The sequence below is a fragment of the Archocentrus centrarchus genome, chromosome 13 (assembly GCF_007364275.1).
Source record: "Archocentrus centrarchus isolate MPI-CPG fArcCen1 chromosome 13, fArcCen1, whole genome shotgun sequence".
NCBI classification, from domain to species: domain Eukaryota; kingdom Metazoa; phylum Chordata; class Actinopteri; order Cichliformes; family Cichlidae; genus Archocentrus; species Archocentrus centrarchus.
The window spans coordinates 369,337-389,611 of NC_044358.1; the positions used below are offsets into that span (position 1 = coordinate 369,337).

The 20,275-nt window shown below is 38.0% G+C and overlaps 1 long non-coding RNA gene across 1 annotated transcript; it reads left to right on the forward strand.

Annotated features, from left to right (window-relative positions):
- The first annotated feature begins 355 nt into the window (after positions 1-355).
- On the forward strand, positions 356-8,254 carry LOC115790253 (uncharacterized). Its single transcript, XR_004020774.1, has 3 exons — positions 356-533; positions 1,254-1,308; positions 8,026-8,254. It is a non-coding gene; the product is annotated as an uncharacterized LOC115790253 (long non-coding RNA).
- Positions 8,255-20,275: the final 12,021 nt, after the last annotated feature.

Here is a 20,275-nt window from a genome sequence, read left to right on the forward strand (position 1 = left end):
AAACTGGGAAAGTGGATTTTTGTTGGTTATTTTTTCTTTTGCATGCCAGCAAAAGAGAGGATTTGTTTTCTGTTTGGAAAATGGACAATAGCGAGGTGAAAAAAGAGAAAAAGGACTTTCTCTTCCCCCATCTCACCCACCCCCCACCCCCACCCCGTCTGATACAGAGGAAAAGTGGGCCTCTGGCTGTAAGCGATTACAGCTGTGAGGCAAATTAATGGATGATCTCTCCCTCTCTCCTCTTTCTCTTTTGTTTTTTTTAATGTTTTCCCTCCTGCCGATCAGCATGGGTAGGAAAAAGAAAAAAGAGGGAGACTATTTGGGAAGAAGAGAAGGGAGAGGGAGGTATGTTTTTTTCCTCCTGTCTTCCCTCCTTTCCACCTCTGCATGTGAATTGAAAGAAAGGGGAAAGAGAAAGCCGAGCGAGAGATCAGCAGGCACATTGGTTTTTGTCCTTTAACTTGGGTGTGTGTGTGCTTTTCCTCACCCTTTGTCACCAACCTGCGCCTGGGACCTGCAGGTTTGGATACAAAGTAAGTAGAGGCTCGGGTGCAAGGAAAATCAAATGAGTGTGTCACTTGTTTGTGTGTGTGTGTGTGTGTGCGCGCGTGCACACGCATCCTCCCTCCCCCCATCCCTCTTCTCGTTGGTGAGATAGAAGCTGGCATGCTTCACTGGCTGCATGCACTGATTCTGTGGCTCAGCTCTTGCTCTTTTCTTTTATCTCCTTCTCTCCCTCTCCCCATTTCTCTTGTCATTTACCTGTTCTGTTTAATTTGTAAGTATTGCATCCTTTCAGCTTTTCATTTTCCTGGGAATTGTCTCGCCAACTCTCTCGCACAACTGTCCCCACTAGACTGCTTACTCTTATGTGTGTGTGTGTGTGTGTGTGTGTGTGTGTGTGTGTGTGTGTGTGTGTGTGTGTGTGTGTGTGTGTATGAGTGAAGGAGAGCGAGGAGAGAGAGCAAAGTGATAGAGGGAGAGGGAGCGTGCACATGGTTCATTCTAGCTCAGTCCTACCACCCTTCCTCATCTTTCTTGTCTCCGTGCCTCTCGCTGTTTATTACGCCTGACTTTAAGCAGCTCGCAGGGTTGATGAGCCTCATCCTTATGCTGCTTTTTAGAATTTTTTTCTTTAAATAAAAAAAAAAATCCCTTTTTCTGAGTCTCATTGGAACCTCATTGGCGTACTATAAGTGTAAATCTGAGCTTTCTTTCTCTCTGTCTCTTTTTTTCTTCCCCTCCCTGAGCAGGCAGTGAGCTAGAAGAACAACAAGCAATTGGGGCATTCTGGATCCAAAGGGGAGGGTGAGTCGATACCAACAAATTCTCTTCCTCTCTGCTTCCCCTCTCAGCTCCCCATCTGTTTCCTACGCTTTAGACCACCATGATAGCACGAAGGATCTGTAGAGCTTTGTCATCAGGCTTGTCTTTTTCCCTGCGCAGCCTCTCTAGAGAATTGGGAAGCTTGTGCTGAATGGGGTTGTGCACTTGTAACCATTGAGCATTCAGTGAATGATTTTTATTGCACTGGGCAAGATATGTTAGTTGGACGAGCATGCAAGTCATCGTGTCAGATGGACTGTGGGATGCTGTGCTGATTTGGCTACATATTTCAATGCTGAAGCTGATGCAGCCATGCAGGGCTTTTGTCTTGTGCATCTCCTACAAATAACAGTTAATAAAGGACAGATGTAGACTTTCAAAGATCTTTGGACGTACTGTACAGCAGCAGGCTCTGTACCTTATGGCAGGAGGCATTTTCATCCAAAGTACTGTATTGTTCAGCTGAGGTGGAGGAGGGGGACAGCGATAGCTGAGGGAGGGGGGCTGGCCAGTGTTGTGTCTGGCTGAGGCTTGCACTTGTTGTATGTTCACAAATGCATATGGAGCTGTGGAGCTTGCAGTTAATGCATAGCATTCTCAGTCGAATCTGTAAGAGGCAAAGTTCGCTCTGTATGCAGAAGATGCACTGAGTCCCCATTTGACTTACAAGCAAGTCCAGCATATGGAGATTATTCGCGTGCAGGAATATGAAAGATTTCCAAGTATATCCAGAGAGGACTTAAAGCAGCTGTGCAATGAGGGAGAGGAGTCCACTTAGAATACGCATCTTTCTCCATCCCTGAGACCCTAACTTGTGACGTTGTGCTTTCATGTCCACGGGTTAGGCTCTCGGGAGCTGAGAGAGATGCACAGGCAGCGCTATCTCCCGCACCTTCCTGCCTCCAACAATGGCGACCAGCGAGCGGGGGGAGTCCATGGCGCAGTGAGCTAAGGCGTTAACCATGTCACTCTTCTCAGCTTGGCTCACACCCTGGTGTAATGTTGTTACCTGGAGTTTTCTCTCATCTGTTTGCTTCACTGCCATGCTTCATCACATCACATGAAATCAAGTAGAACATGAGCCAGTAAAATATGTGGGGTTTAGATGATGGGAATGTAGCAGCATGCCTGCTTTTTTAAAGTCATGTGACCGAGTTGAGGCAACCTGAGCTAAAGGTGCACAGATGGATGACAGGAAGCTATCATCCTGTCACAGCTGAGACTCGATTCTCTTAGTAGTGACCATCAACACCATTTGCTGTTACCTATTTGACTGCATAGAAAATCTTTATGCTAAAGTATCATTTTGATGAATTTCACATGGTCTGTAAAGAGTGCCCACTTGGGGCTATGATGACTAATAATGGCTAATACTGAACATCTGCAGCTTTTAGACAAATCAGCACAGTTATCATTAAAAAAAAAAAAAAACAGCTTTGGGTGGAGCACTAAAGCTAATGATGGCTAAAACCAATAGGTGTTGCTGCTAAAGTCAATAGATGTTGCTCAATAGCTTACAATGGACAATTCTAATGCTGTGGCGATTGTATTAAGCTCATCACATACCAGTTGATAGTGATAAATAAGAAGCATGTCAGTATTGGAGCCTTTGTTTTTGCAGCAGGCCTGGATAGCTGCTTGGCTTTTATGACTTGAGAGCAGCACAGAGGGATGTCGAGAGCGTGACTATGACAGCTCTGTACATTATGTGCTTGACCTCAGCGAACCCTCAGCAACATTAATGCTCATTCACTCATGCTAACCTAAAGCAAAGGTGACAAAATTAGAATGCTGGCGGGGCAGCTAGCAGCACTCACTGGGAACAACCTGGGGCATTTCTCACTGCTAGATGATGATACCACCAGCGACCGCAATCTATGTATGGATATGCAACTGTTGTCTGATTCTGATTTGAGTCGTGTGTCTAGCTGCAACACTTTGTCATAGATAGTAATAAGCATCCTACCCGCTCATTTTGTTGGTCATAGAGACTCAGTAGTGGCTCTTTTTGCATGAGCTCCATTTTTCACCCAGCTGCTGGTTAATGGGGTGAGATCTCCACATCTTACTCCCTGCCACCTTATAGCTGGCTCTCAGAAGGTCCATTTGCAGCACATATTTTCAACAGCAGCAGCTCTTTGACAACATGATACTTCAATATACGGTTTAACATGTACTTCACCACGCTGTGGCTTTAATGGAGCGTAGCAGGATATTGATAACTCATCCTCATAGATGCTTCCCTTAATTTAAGTGGATTCTAAACTCTTTGGACTTGTGCGTTTATTATTTTAGCAAGGAAATTCTCTCTACTCATGTTTGTAGCTGCAAGGCCATTTAGCTGTTACTCCACAGGATTCATTATTTCCAGGAGCTAGAAAATGTATGGCAATGACCATGAAGCTCCATTTATTTTTGTCAATAAATGCTTCAGTATGACAGTTTGGTTTTAATTCTGCCCTTCAGTTGTGTTTATTATATTGACAGTTATATGGCTATAATGTGCTGATGTGTTCAAGCTTCACTCTATCTCACTGTATCACCTCTGATCAGGAATTGCTTTCATTGTGTTGTTAATGAACCAATATGGATTTAAACTTGAACCCCCTCTGTGCTGCTAATCTGCTGCTTTAGCACTTCTCTTATGTAATGCTTCTGTGAGCCCTGTCCCTCTCTTCTTCTGCATTCTCTCTGCCTCAAAACCATTTTTGATTCACTCAGCTCACTAAACACACTAACCTGGAGCAAGTTAGCGACTAGCCGCTAAGCCAAAGAAGCTGCAGGCTTGCGCTTTCCATTGTTCGGCTCCTCTGCACACTGTCTGTACACTGTGTCCCCATAGCTGAGCCAGACATGGAGGACAGACACTTACAGTGTGACTGGTAGGCATGTACCAGCTGTGATAAGCTGCACCATCACCCAGATATTGATAGATTTTTTTTTTTACAAATACAACATGGGCTGATCAACATTGACTAGTTCAGTTTGTATCTGTGAGTTTCTGATCTGGGCAAATGTGGATGAAAATGTGTTTCTGTGCTTAGTTTTCCACAGTAGATGCAGGAGTGTTGGTCTAGCATGACACAAAGCTCCTGTACTAAAGTATTTCAGAGATTTACTCTGTTGCAGTTAGACTTTCAGTTTTCAGACTCACACAAAATCCAGCCTCTGTAGCTGCTCCCATAACAGTGGAAGGTCAATTCAAACAATGAAAGCAGGCAGCAGTTGATTTTAAGGTGGAAGAACTTTCTGTTAAGGTGGACTGTCGAAGGTCAACACCAGCTATCCAAAGTTGATCAAAAGAAGGAGTTGGATGTGTGTTTCTGTGGAAGGTACATGGGGTGGGTTACTGCAGGGCTGGGTCTAAACCACATTTTGAAAATCAAGTGCATTTATATCAGAATAAAAAATGGAGGTACTGATCGTAAAGCTCAGTTGGTATGCTTTAAAAATGCGATAGAGGCGACAGACGGCTGGCGATGAACCTCTTTGTGGCAGCAGGGACCGTTTCCCTCCGCATCGACTTCAGTCACCAATCTGCAGTTTTTTTTTTCTGCCACTCCCTTCAACACACAGACTGCTCTCTGCTGCAGGCGGGAGAAGCTCATTCATCAATAACCAGTGTGCTTCCTACACTAGCTGTCAACATGTCTGTAATGTGGTGTGTGTATGTGTCTGTGTGTGTGTGTGTTTAGCAGTTCCTCTCACTGCAGAGGGGATGACTACCCTTCCTTCCAAGTCTGTTGGTGAAACAAGATGGCGTCACAGCTCCACGTGGGTCCTCCTCTGCCGGCTAATGCCCACTACCGACGGCATTTTAAAGCAGCGGAGGGCATGTTTTCTGTAACTGTTGCACACCTGGGGCCTATTTTCTCACAGCATAGCTGGAATTGCTGAGGCTCTCAGCTCTCTAGCTTAGCCAACTTTAAGTGATTTAGGATTTGGGGCAGGTCCAGAGCTTTCATTGTTTTTCTCATTTTTTTTTCACCCCGTCACAACTGCCAAACTGTATGCTGTTTTTTGTCTACCATCTGGGCGGCTTTGAAATGTGCTGGTGGGATGGACCAGTTGTCATTTGTTTGAATGTGTATCAACGTGTGCATGTGTGTATGAGGCCAGTGCAGCCACATTATATCAGCAGATTAACCAGAGTATAGACTAACTAACCTCATTATTCTGAAAGTCTATCATTGCCAACAGTGTGTCAGCAGACACACACACAGACATACACACACACATGCACGCGCATGCATGCATGCATGTACATTAAAAAAAAACTTGCAATAGAAACTCAGGTAGTGATGACTGGAAGCAAAGGCCATTTGTGTCATTCTGCTGCAGGTCACACTGGATTTAAAGAAAGGCTGGAAATCCCCTGATGAGTCAACATGTAACACTTCACTGCCACATGATCCACCTTTGTTTTTTTGTTTTGTATTTTTGTTTTTTGTTTTTTGGATGTCTGAAGGAAAACATGCTTACGCAGATGGTTGCAGTGAACCAGAAAGCTGTGCTGATGTCTCTCCAGTCTTTATCACAGAATTTAAGGCTGTGGTTACATCCTTCAGTCTGTGTTTCCAAAGCTTCTCTTATAACATAAGATTAATTATGAAAAATTTGGAAATGGCCTTTTTGTAACTGTAAACTTTAGTTTTTCCTTCATTTTTATTAGAATATTTGCTATTAAGATGGAGTCAATAAAAGGTTAATTTGCAGTTTTTGAGAAAAAATGAATTTGTTTGACGCATCAAGCAATAAAGTAAAAATTATTTTGGATCGTTATTTGAATAAACCAAGACATTTTGTAGAACATATTTTGTACTCTTTAGAACATGCTGAAAAAAACATACTGTGGACAAACTAATATTTCAGTAATGGATTTATCAATAACATAACCGTTTTCGTTCTTTTAAAAAAAAAAAAAAAAAAAAAAACAAAGGCCAAAAAACAAATTCTTTATCAGTATTCAGATCAATATGCATGATCTGAGAAAACAAATACTGGACTGTGGTTCCATGGACTTTTTATTAAAACATATATTAATGAGGAAAATTCAGAACTGCAGTCCAATTTTGGTTTGCATCTAATCTGATAATACACTTTTTAGTGCATAAAATGTAAAATAGCATGGAATGGGTATACAGTGTATTATTTAAAACAAAGCAAAGTTTAAGACTTTATGTATAGTATCTGGAATACAATATGTGCCAGTACACACTACCAAATACTGTGCACAGTAAACTTTGCCTTCCATATAATTCCTGTCTGAGTGCACTTTCTTGGTGTTCTACATGTTTTGTTGTTAATTATGGTAGCTTGCTATGCTTGTTGTAGCTGCATGCCTTCACAATGTGTATCCAGTGGAACTGCTGGAAATTGTAGTGAAAGCTTTCTGCTAATAGTAGAATGTGTATAGTAAGTAGGGTTGCTGTTGGATCATTTTACAAAGTTAGTATCTTCAAGACCTGATGTTCATAATAACTGACATGAGACTGGAATATGCTGTGTCTCAAATGTAAGCCAAGTTTCTGAATGGTACTGTAGCTTGACAAAGACATTGTAATGTCCACGGCCTGTTAGAACCTGCCCAACAGTCTCATATGAATAAATTCACCATCAGCTTTGTAGTATTTTCTCAAAGCCCACTTTTCCCACCAGTTAATGTGCTCCATTAAAATGCATGTCATGTATGTTTTTGAATATTTTCAGTCCGTCTAGTCGTGAAATTATATTCAGACCACTGACACTGAATTTTCAAATAGCAATAACCCAATTTTCCATTTGCATGTTTGATCTTTTTACTCCAATGTAAATTTAGATCCATCTTACTTATGTTACATCAAGTTATGGAACACTGATAATGACTTTATCCTATTTTATGTTTTTTATGTTTGTTTTTCTTTTTGCAGGCCAGTTTATTTCATCACATCACCAGAAACCACACAGATAAATTAGATTACAAACCCAAATTAGAAAGGGATGAATTTAGATGCCACATTTATTCGGATCATATAGATGTTTTCTTCTGAATAAATATAGAAATTATTTTTTGTTCTCTTCTGAGGTACTGAGAAAGAGATGTCTTAGAGTCATGTCTAAATAAAGCCTCAATGCTGTCATTTAACATGATTGTCAATTCTTTCAACTGTTACATCTATTAATAGAAGCTCTGTATGAGATGTGAGATTTGGCCATCCAACATGTTTTTATTTTATCTTTGGAAATAGTTTTAACACCTTTCTTAAGAAAGTAAGAGAGCATGAATCTATTTAAGCAAGATGAACTCCTAGTACGCTTTTTGCATCTTCTGAGCTGCCATGACATATTACAGGATCTCTTCCACAGACAGAAATTACAACCTCAATAAAAATAATGGGAAAGACAGCTGACAATATACTAAGTATTTGCAGTTATTATCCACATGTCATGAAATGTGATATATACATCTTTTTATTACTGGGAAACAAGAATTATGGGTGTCTCTTGCTCACTGGACCTATATTAATGGTGGTAAAATAAGTAATGCCAATATGATTTAATAAAAGTGTATAGATATCAATAAATGTTTTCATTTTCTTTTTGATTTCGTGAGAGGAAAATAAATGCATTCTTGGTTTTACTGTGAAGAATTCCTAATGTACTATACATGGGGTTCATTGTGTAACAGCTTCTAAATGACTTTGTCTTTCTCTCTTGCAGCCTATTAGACCAGGTCAGGACATGTCGGGAAATGGTCCATGAACATGAGATGCATATGACAGCCACACTGAATCAACCTCAGCTGCCCATATATGACTCTTTGTATTATATATTATATCTTGATCAGGACATACTATGTAACAGCATGACTTGTTGCTTTTTGTTTTTAATAATTTACATGTCTTTATAATATGAAAGTGTGATGCTAATAAAATATTTATTAAATGTTCTTGTTTTTTTTTTTATTCTTTGAAGAAATGTACCAAGATTTAACATTTATTTATTCTTAGCATATGGAGCATGTTAATACATGATGTGCTAGTGTTGCCTAAGTGTTAGTATTTTCCTTTTTTCCATTAACATTTATTCACTATGTTTAGTGATTTCTAGGTTTCTGCTAACACTTCAGAATAATTACTGGCATGGTAACAATTTAGCATACATTATTTTGTGTAAAAGTACACTGTAGTATACTGTGTTAAAAATATCACTGATCCATGGCTCAAGGCTCCATACTAACTAGTCCAGCATCATCAGTGATATGTAAAACTAACACTGTTAACAATGTTACGTGACAGTCTGTTACATTCTAACACTTTAATTTACACTTTCTGGAAAAATTCATTTGTGTGTTTAATAATGCACAAATTAATAACACCTTAACATGGAGTTTAACCATTACACTGAAATTGTGTGTCCCCAGTATGTTAAGTAATTTTAGGTATCATACTAACACAATATGTGATTGAACATTATATGTTTTTATATACTCTAGTCATACTTTCCAATACAGTATGTTTAATAGTAGTACTGCTAAAACATTTCAATATATGCAGTGTACTAGTACACTCCATGCTATTAATAAGACTTTTCCCACAAATAAACTTTAGTATTAAATTTGAAAACATGCTAATCTTTTACGTAGTTAGAGAATTTGTTTCTACATACTCTAGTCTTGTGTTCTATAATGTTACAAATCATTTGTCCGTGGAAATTGTTTTTGGCATAGTTTGGCCATGACTTTCTTTCTTTCTTTTTTTTGTGATCTACCTCATCCTGCCTTCTCAAACTTAGTGATTCACCACATTTCCAACAAGTACTTTTAAGACGCCAAGAGTTCCTGTATGGGCTTGTTACTGCCACATAGCTTTTGGTTTTGTATTGGATGTAGTGATAATGAGACGGCTTATGGACATATAAAGCTTCTATTGCAATAGGATTAGTGAGTGCAAGTTGGTATGAAGTTGGTTGTGTACCTTCTCCAGAGCTATGGTTGGTGAAATCAGTAGCTATAGCTTTATATATATATATAAACATGCTTTTTAAAAAACACATTATGGTGTGTTTATTGTAGGAGGACATTTTAATGGCCAAAAAAAGAATGCTTTTACTCACTAAAAGGAATTATTTTATACACTTGGTTCGGTAAGATTTCTTACAAGTAAATAATACTGTATGTTTTGCAAAAGGAAAATAAAAACATTTCATTAGTGCCATTGTGGAATTAACCTCAGCTTCTATATTGGACTGCTTAATATGTTTGGACTGCAGATAAAAAGAAAATATTATTTTTTTTGTGTTCATTGGGATTATTTTTTTAATAAAGTAACACACTGATGGGATATTAACAGTGCTGTCTTTCCTTTATTATTATTCAAAGAAATTTGTAAGCATACATTTTTGATAGTCCACTAGAATACCAGAGTTAACAAGCAATAATGAATAATTTAGGTTTCTACTCACAATTATCAGGTAAGTTCCTCAGAATGAAAATAAGACAAATGTCATTTAAAGAATGTGTGTGATCTAATGCTGTAGATCACACACATTATGTTAAACCTAAAACCAGTCTAGACTAAACTAAAGCCATGTGTGCACATATATATGTCAGGATTTCACTTTGACTTCCCAGCTCTCTCACCTCAACATGATTCCTTTTAACAGTTGTTTTAGATTTCACTTATTGTTAAATAGCCTAAGAAAATAGCATGCATTTTAATAGAATACATGCTTTTAAAATCATACATTTCTTCCATTGCTGTTAATTATGAGTCATCTGCAACTCAGTTTCAATGATTTTTATGTAAAAGAGGAATAACCAATATGGATTATGATCTAATCAAATGTATTTCTTATGGCATTGATTCTAATGTATGATTACCAGATAACTGATTACCAGAATTGTTGTAATATGTACAAAAGAAGCTGATCAAATCTATTTGTCAGCCATGACTGACAGAAGAAAAATGAAGAGGCACAAAGAGCATACAGACAGCCCAAAGCTGAATACCTTATTTGACATGATATTTTTTGGTCACCCAGTTTGCTGTCTCTCACATTCCCTATCCCTCCATCTCTCTCGCACTCTGCCTGTAAATCCATGCTGAGATTTGGCTCACACACACTGGAGCTCTCTGCAGCCAAAAGTAGGCCAAAAGGCATTTAAGGACAAGGCTCAGGGAGAGGGAGAGATGGAGGGAGGGAGGTAGAGACGGGTGAGTGAGGGAAAAATTATATGACGGAGGATGATTCGTATCATTTTGCACCTTTCAATCCTATTCATTTTTAGCTGTTTGTGGCTCCATTGGGATTACATAATATATTAATAGCTTTTGTTGTTGTTGTTGTTGTTGTTGTTGTTGTAAATAGGTGGACTCTACAGGCAGTTATTTTTACTTACAAAAGATACTTTTGTCTTTAATTCTAGCAATTTAACACAAGGATTCAAATAAAAACTGCATTCCCAGAGGCAAGAAAATTCCCCATGATGTATCTGACTGGAAATAAATATCTGCTGTAAAAATCTGGACAAAACTAAATATATAAAACATTCTTGTATATTTGTGTGAAAAAAGATCAAAGAAATTAAGATATGATGGTCTACAAAAGATGGGGCAAGGGACATTAGGCTACATGATTGTTATTTCATTATTTAAAAAAAAATGAATAGTGAGTATGTCAAGCATGTAGTCGTTAGCTGTGTCTTGTTCAAATGAGTGAAAACAAGCCCTAATAACTTGTGTGCCCTTTCTGTGCCAGCTCCTGTTATTATAAGTCTAACTATTGAAGAACCCTCAGACATTCTGCTGTGAACTGAAGCTCAAAAGTTCATCCTTGCATTTATTTAAAAGTATACTGCTTCTTAAAGTTTTCACAGAAAAAACGGCCTCTTTCTTATTATTCAAGCTCAACAACATTTATTATACTGTCAAGTCCCAAACTTTTCTTTACATATTTTAATTTTGAGGAGCATTATCATTTAAAGCATGGCTTTGTTCAGACACTGGAAACATTCTCAGGCTTTCTTTAACATTTGTTTTCTCCACAATAGTTGTGCAGTTCTAATACAATTCTCCAATTATCAACATATTATAATTATATGAACTTCTCTTTTTTTAATTATGAAATTTATAGGTTAATATGCATAGTTATGTGTATAGCAAATGCACATACTACAACTAACATGTTTATTTTCTCTTTTTCTCATTGTCTGTACCTGAATTCAAATGAATAAACTTCACTTGTGCCTTTTAAAGGATAATTGTCTCTTCAGTGTATTGTACACAGTTTGTACGTATTTCTTCTTTTCTTAATGATTTCTTTTCTGAGTTGGCTTAAACAAAGGTCCCCAAATTTTCCAGTCTCATCAGCAGCTCTCCACTCCTCTACAGCTGGCTACGGTCTTTTTTGCTTCACAAATACAACATCTCACATTTGAATATTTAATGGGCTGAAAACCCCATCAAGTAAGTAAAATGAATGCAATTACTTTAATATTTAACTTTGCTCACTTTGTAACTATTACTTTTCATGTTCACATGTTATTGTCCATGTTATTTTTCTATATTAACTTTGATGTATTACTATACATTTTACAGGACAAAAAACAGTTAATAATGTACAGTTTATTTCTGTATAATTATCAGGTCAAAAAGGTTGTCTCAAATTAAATTAAACCTGTGTTTTAGTTCAGTTTTAATATTTTATTTTTAAATATTCAATCATCAAAAGAAAAAAGAAAGAAACTGCTTGATTGTGTAGCATCAAAGTTTGTTGTTTAAAATTATGTTTCAATATATTAAGGAAAGAAAAAATTGTGCCAAATGTTATATTATATAATTATTCACAATTACAATAATTTTATTTTATTTATTGATCTAGTGATAGTGATTACATATCTTTATTCTAAGAGCTAATCTCAATTTGACATACTGCAATATTTCTTAGTACAACAGCTTTCTGCATTGAAATGTTAATATATGCAATTTATTTTTTCATATGAGAAATTATAAAAATTTATATTTTTGAAATTGTTTCCACAGAAATTAAATTCGTCATTAAATCAGATGTTTCCTACAAGTTCCAGATTGTAGTTTTATAGTCAAATCAGTAAACAATCAAATGTTCATTTACCAACGTTAAGGATTCAAACACGATGTACCACATCTGTTATTTGTCTGTTCTTAAGAAAATGTCACAAATAAAACATAATTAATGTATACATATGATGAGGCCTTGCAAGTCACTCAGCTGAGGTGAAGGAGCTGCAGAGGTCAAAGTTAAGCAGTTAAACCACTTGGGTAAAGTTAAGCAAAGGTTTTGTTATGTTTCAATTTAATTCAGTTTGACTCAATTTTTTTTTATATAGTACCACATCACAACAATCACCTCATGGCACTTTATACTGTACGGTAAAGACCCCACAATTCTATTTCTGTTCTAATGACCTCAGATTTAACCATCTGAAATGCTAAACCTTTGTGCAATTGCTTTTCCGTCGCGTTGGTTTGTTTGTCTGTCTGTCTGTTTGTTTGTTTGTATGTCAGCAGGATTACTCCAAAAGTTATGAACGGATTTCGATTAAATTTTGTGGAGTGGTTGGAAATGACAAGAGGAAGAAGTGATTAAATTTTGGCGGTGATCTGGATCATGATCTGGATCCAGGAATTTTTTGAAGGATTCTTCACTATTGCGAGATAGGGGGTTATTGTTGTCTGGGAAAAATGAAAGATTATTTTACAGTATTTAGATACACGTATTACAGCGTCAGTGACCCTATGGCCTTGGTGGAGGTTTGCGCTCTCTGAGTGCTTCTAGTTGTTAATTATTTTCCTTGTTCCTCATTTGACCATGGTCAGAAAAAACAAATCAAAATGATGGATGTTGTAATGTAGGTCATTGATGTCCCTAATAATTATTAAAAGGTATCTTAAATAAAACCTTCAATATACTAAAAAATAACTATAGCTATGCATTGTGAACCGCTTTAAAATAAGTGCCAGAGGGGAAAAAAATCATCTCAAGAACACGTCCATAGAGCCCCATTCTAAACTACCCCACAAGCACTCCATGTGATCCAGTCAGTGGGAGTCCTGAAATTCTCTGGTCATATGTTGTCACCTAGCGTGCACTGCAAGTGCTCACATTACCAAGTCTAGAAATATTTCAAAATGATGTGCAATTTAATTTTTCTTGAGCTTTAATAATTGCATAGGTTTCATCTTTTTTTTAACAAATATTTTAAATAGAGCCACTCCACAATTACACAAATGGCCTAACACAATCATTGGACCATTTAATAAGTAATAATTTATTTAGAAGTTATAAAAGTAAATATTTGCTGAATCTTTATTTATTTGTGAAATACATCTATGAGGAGTGGTGGCCCTTATGCTTCCTGTCTGGCAGTCAGACTCAGGTTGAGTCCACAGCAACATTTTGTACTGTACGTTGGCCACTTATTGTAATACATAGGCTACAAGTTGTGGGTCACTGCCTATATCTTCATTCAAGTGAACTCCTTCACAGCTGATGAACTGAGTGCCCTTTGCCTAACTGATCTCTCCAGATGTAATACCCAAAAACTTGTCCTTCTCATTTGCCATCAAGATTCTCCTTTTTTCCCCTCTAGTTTGCAAATAGTTGCAGGGGCTCTTCTGGATGTTAAATACAGTTTTCATTCCAGCCAGTTCCCGATATAATGAAACTGTAATGATGCACATTCACTGCAGCAGGCCCTGCCAGAACAAACCCATTGACCTTGAGGTAGCAACTGGCATGAAAGCCCTGTCCTGGCCATTCTGAGCGGGGCTCCGGAGAGGGCCACCTGGAGCACTCTCAGGAGCTGGTCTGAGGGGAGGAGTGAAGGGAGGGAGAGAGAGAGAGAGAGGCAGGACAGGAGAGGAAAACAAGAGAGATATTTCCATCTCAACCGAAATACCGCCCACCTCTTCATATCTTATTTTTTGTTCACTGCCCCTCCTATCCTTTGTCTCTGCTCAGCTCTTCTTTTTCAGTGTTCTCAGCTGAAATAGCAAAGTCAGTATGTAAAGGCATGTTTAGATGTAGATGTGCACATTTACAAATAACCTTCATGTAAAACAAACATTCCTTTTGCTCATGCAAATGTAGTAACAGTTAAGTGAGGGAGGGATATTTTCTATGTACAAGGGCAGAACTATCCATTTCACACTGGACTAGCTGCTATGCTAGCTCGGACCATTTCCACCTTGGTCCCAGCAACAGTCCCTTCTACAGTAGCAGACTGTACTGTACACTAATTACATTATATTGTGAAATTCCATCCCCTCATGAAGCTCATTAAAGCTGATATATGTGTGTGTGTGTGTGTGTGTGTGTGTGTGTGTGTGTGTGTGTGTGTGTGTGTGTGTGTGTGTGTGTGTGTGTGTGTGTGTGTGTGTGGGAGATGTTCCTGGGACTAGACAAACGATTAAATTGCGAATTAAAAGTGTGGTGCGTTGTGCCACGCATTATTAACGATGCTCGCTGTTTTACAATTCATGACACGCATCTCAATAAAAGTTAAAATCTAAAATGATAATAAAACAATAAAAAAGAAACATCCATCCATCCATCCGTTTTCTTCCACTTTTCCGAGGCCTGGTCTTAAGGCACAGCCTGAGCAGTGTAGCCCTTCTCCTCATCCTCCTCCTCTGCGCGCTCTCGAGGGCGGGGATACAATCTATGTCTGGGGTAACTACTTTTTTTTTTTTTTTAAAGTGCAAACTCATTTGTCCCTCTAGTTTTTTTTTTTCTTTGCTTCTTTGTACAAACTTAGGTGAAGCAGCCGGAAATGTAAGGAAGGGAGTGATGGTGTTACCTGGGAGGTGCGGCTAAGGTTACATTATAAAACTTCAAAAATTACTAACAATATTAGACCCAATAAAAATATCAGGCCAAGATTAAGAGAGTTATGGCATTTTTCTATAACGATGTCAGGGCTGCAGCTCTATCTGGTGGCAGATGGCTGTGTATATAGGTTTGAATACATCTAGGCCTTTCTGTGTGGAGTTTGTATGTTCTCCCCATGTTTCCTCACAGTCCAAAGACATGCAGTAAGCAGGGTTAGGTTAATTGGTTATTCTAAACTGTTCATGACTGGTACAGGCTGGCGAACTCTACAGGGTGTACCCTGCATTTCGCCTTATGACAGCATGACAGCTGGGATAGGCTCCAGCCCCACCCCTGAGTTTTGATTTTATATATATATATATATATATATATATATATATATATATATATATATATATATATATATATATATATATATATATATATATATATATATACACATGCATACGAGAATATTGGCACAGTCCAACAGCACTGCTTACAAGTGAGCTGGCAAGTTAAAGCTGTTTAATGTGTGATCTGACTGCAGCATTTACGTTTTCATGGCATCTTGTCAGACAATGTCTTACAAAGTTAGGAGCTGACATGCATGTGTGAAAAGTACTCTAATAATTTTTTGTGTCCCTTTCACAGAGTGTTACCTCTTTTACTCACAAATATAGCACTTAAAAGAGTTATTTTAACATTTTCATCCTGCTACTTTTGGAAGCAGGAGTTTTTTTTTTCAACCACTGAAAAACAAATAGCTTTAAAATGAATTGGAGTAAAGTAAAGCACAAGTAACTTATAGTTATTATTTATGGAAGTCAAACTGACATTTACATTGCAAAGGTATGTTCTTTCTTCAAGATGTAGAATGCCATCAGTCTCATGTGTTGGATTTGAATGCTGTTATGGGACATAATGTAGTGCTGCACTTCACCTCAGCCCATTTGACCTCACAGATCGCTCTCAGCTCCCATATGGTAAACAGGAGGCCTGACCTCTGCCTCTCTATCTTGCTCTCTTTCTGTCTTTTCCGCCCTTGTTGAAGTCAGATCCCTTCATAATAAATGACGTTTGAGGATAATAGCCTGCTGTTGCCATAGAAACCAGAAAGCAGCTCTTTGTTACACAGCTCGCTCTCTCTCCTTTCTCACCCTTTTTGCAGCTCTCACTACTCCCTCCATGATTCTGTTTTCTCTCCTTCTTGTTCTCCTTCCCCATTATTTTTTTTAACTCTCTCTTCATCTCTCCCCTTTTCTCTCCTCCACTTGCTGTACTTAGCCCCTACGCCTCCACCCGAACACTAGTTCTCCTCAAAGCTTAATCTCCGCTCACTGAGCTGCCAAGTGCTACACATGCAGAAAGAAGGGTCATGTTGAGTTTACGGTTGTGTTTGTATATTGTATGCCACCATCATATCCAAGGAGTGGGGATGAGTTAAAATATAAGTGATTATGTGACAATGGAAAATGGAAATATCTCTCCCCACATCAACCACCACAGTGTGCACGCACACACACACACGCACGCACACACACACACACACACACACACACACACACACACACACACACGCTCCTCCTGTGCACCTTCCAACCCTCCCTCCAGCTGTGGAAGCTTTTGTCATGTGGATGCTCTTTCTGCTGCTTCCTCAATCCAGAATAGCCTGATGGGGTCCATGTCACTTTTAAGTTTCAGGGGGAACTCTGAGTGTTCTTTCCAGCAGCACATAATGTATCATCAAAGCCAGGATTAAAAGTTTTTTTTCTTTCTCTCTCTCTCTTCTCGCCCTTTTTTTTCATGGAGGAGCAGCTTTGGCTGCTGGAAGATTTAAGCTTATTAGCTTAAAGAGCAGGGGAAGGGAGTTTTCAACTGATGTATGGCAGACTTCAAAGATGGTTTAATCTGTCAGTACACATGCCCTGTACAGGCTATTTATACTGGAGAGCCATGATTCTTCCAAATGACTTCCTCCATCTACCCCTCCGTAGCTTGGGGTTTTCTGTTTGTCAGTGTGTCTAGACAGCTGAGATGGCTCTTCCTGTGCTTTAACACCATTTCCCCTGGCTAACACAGAGGATTTTTGATCTACTGTGAGTGATGAAAGCATAGTGTGTTTGATGTGTGCTGTTGTTTTGTAAGATGTCCTGTGTGTCTTTTCAGCTTATTGCATAATTGGCACTGATTTCTGGTGGTGCAAGTGGGAAGTTCAAAGGAAGAAAGGAAACTGAATCACACACTTTTGCACCCCTAAACTCACCTACCCCTCCCCCCCCTTATTTCCTTTCCTATATTTTAAAATTCAAGCATAACTTCAGTTCTGGTTATGTAACAGCAATGTGACAACACAATGCAAAGGACAGCAAATCTATCGACACACTTCAAATATACAACAAACTTTATCCTTTCAAACTGATTTTCAAACATTTCAAAAACACAGCTCATCTTCATAGCTTTTTTGATAGCAAATACACTCATACAACATGCATATAATTATAATAAAACTAGTTCTCACTGTGTGTGAATAAATATCAGTATTAAGTGTAAACTTAAAACTTCATTTATTCTGGTTCTCATTAGTGTTGCTGTGCCCATGCAATGGTTTCCACTACAGGATCATGTAAGCTTTGAATGTGGTGCTGCCTGAGAACCTTAAGATTACATCTATTTACTATATAATGTTCTTTTGTGTACAGAGATTTCTCCACATTCTGTGACACTTAATGATGGAATCTGCGCATTTTGGAAATTTTATTTATTCCTATCTTCTTTATAGCATTTCTGTGATACTCTTTTCATAGCTAATCGTGGTACTAATTAACTTAATTATTTGTGAGACATTCCAGTTGTTTTTGAAATATTATTACTGTCTGTTGTTACCCCTCTCCTAGCATTTTTTGAAAAGTGTTGCTGGCATCAGATTCAGTGCTCAAATTTCTCAGTTTGAAATTTTTTATATCCTATTGCTGTACTATTCTTAGATAAATATAAACTTAATGATTTGCAAAGCACTGATTTTTTGTTTTATTTTTAGTATATTATATAGTGTACCAACCTTAGTGGTATCATTATTTTTTCCAAGCTTGGCACATGAGGCCACTTAAATTTCTTTTGCACCAAATTTAGGTTGCTGCTGACCTGACTTGCAGATAAGAATTTTTAGAACAAGTTTAAAAACATTAGTATTGGCCGATCATTGTTAAAAGAAAAAAGAAAAAAAAAGAAAAAATTCAAATTTTGCTCAAGTTTTTCAAATCTCAGTCAGGGCAGCCTGTTGTTCCAAAGAGAGTGTTGTTCATTTTGGCCTTACAGGTGTGAAACTGTTATTGACTGAATCTGGGGATGATTTTCAGGAGGAAAGTTCAAAAAATAGACTTGACAATCAGCACACTCAAAAGCAAACAATAATAGAATGCAACTTTGCAGACAGACATAAATGATGATGTTTAATATCTTCCAATGTTGACACTGACATTTTTAAATCTAAAATACAGTTTGGCACAAAACGTCAGAGAGGAATACAAATACGAATATGAATGTGTTAGTGTGGACTGAAACATTTATCTTAAAAAGCCTGCGGTACCGTCCTCAGACAAACATGTCACCTTGACAATGAAAAATATGTCATCATTTGATGTGCAGTGTACTTTGACATTTTCTAATAACCTTATTGATTTGAATGATCCAGTGTCCTCACAGTGTTTTACAGCTGCAGAAAGGAGTGAATAATGTTCACCTGCCACTGAGACAGCTGATGTGAAGAAATTGTGTAATTGATTAGGATTTTAAGATTTCAGAGACTAATTTTTCATTTCAAATGGGGGAATAGATAGAGGAAGTTGAAAATTTAGAGAAAACATATGTCATTCTATTGCATTACATCATACAGTTTGATGGGCCATACAGTAGAGCACCTAAGTCCATAAATGACTAGGAAAGACTAATATTATATATATACAGTTTGTGCTTCATGACTAAAGAAGAGGCATTTATTTCTACTATAAAATCTTTGCACAAATAGCAACCTTTTCTTCACACAGTGCCAGACCCGACCCAAGCCTTGAAGGCCCCCTTCATACGAACTTCATTGTCCCCTGAACCTAACCATTGTTTATGCTGGAGGGTTAAAGTTGATTATTAATTTTTTAGGATGCATTGCTGTTTCAGCCTCATGTACACAAGTCCACTGAAAAAACATGTATTTTCAATTCAATTCAGTTTTATTTATATAGCGCCAAATCACAATAAACAGTCACCTCAAGGCACTTTATATTGTAAGGTAAAGACCCTACAATAATTACAGAGAAACCCCAGCAGTCAGCCTAATATTAAAAATAGAGAGGGTGTCTGTCTCCCGAATCCAAGCTGGGAGCTGGTTCCACAGAAGAGGGGCCTGAAAGCTGAAGGCTCTGCCTCCCATTCTACTCTTAAGTATCCGAGGAACCACAAGTAAGCCAGCAGTCTGAGAGTGAAGTGCTCTATTGGGGTGATATGGTACTATGAGGTCTTTGAGATAAGATGCAGCCTGATTATTCAAGACCTTGTATGTGAGGAGAAGGATTTTAAATTCTATTCTAGATTTAACAGGGAGCCAATGAAGAGAAGCCAATATGGGAGAAATATGCTCTCTCTTTCTAGTCCCTGTCAGTACTCTAGCTGCAGCATTTTGGATCAGCTGAAGGCTTTTCAGGGAGCTTTTAGGACAGCCTGATAATAATGAATTACAATAATCCAGCCTAGAAGTAATAAATGCATGAATGAGCTTTTCAGCATCACTCTGAGAAAGGATGTTTATAATTTTAGAAATATTGCACAAATGCAAAAAAAAGTGGTCCTACCTATTTGTTCAAAATGTGCATTGAAGGACATATCCTGGTCAAAAATGACTCCATGATTCCTCACAGTGTTACTGGAGGCCAAGGTAATGCCATCCAGAGTAAGTATCTGGTTAGACACCATGTTTCTAAGATTTGTGGGGCCTAGTGCAAGAACCTGAATTTTATCTGAATTTAGAAGCAGGAAATTAGACGTCATCCAGTCCTTTATGTCTTTAAGACATTCCTGCGGTTTAACTAATTGTTTAACATCTGGTTGTATGGATAGATAAACCTGT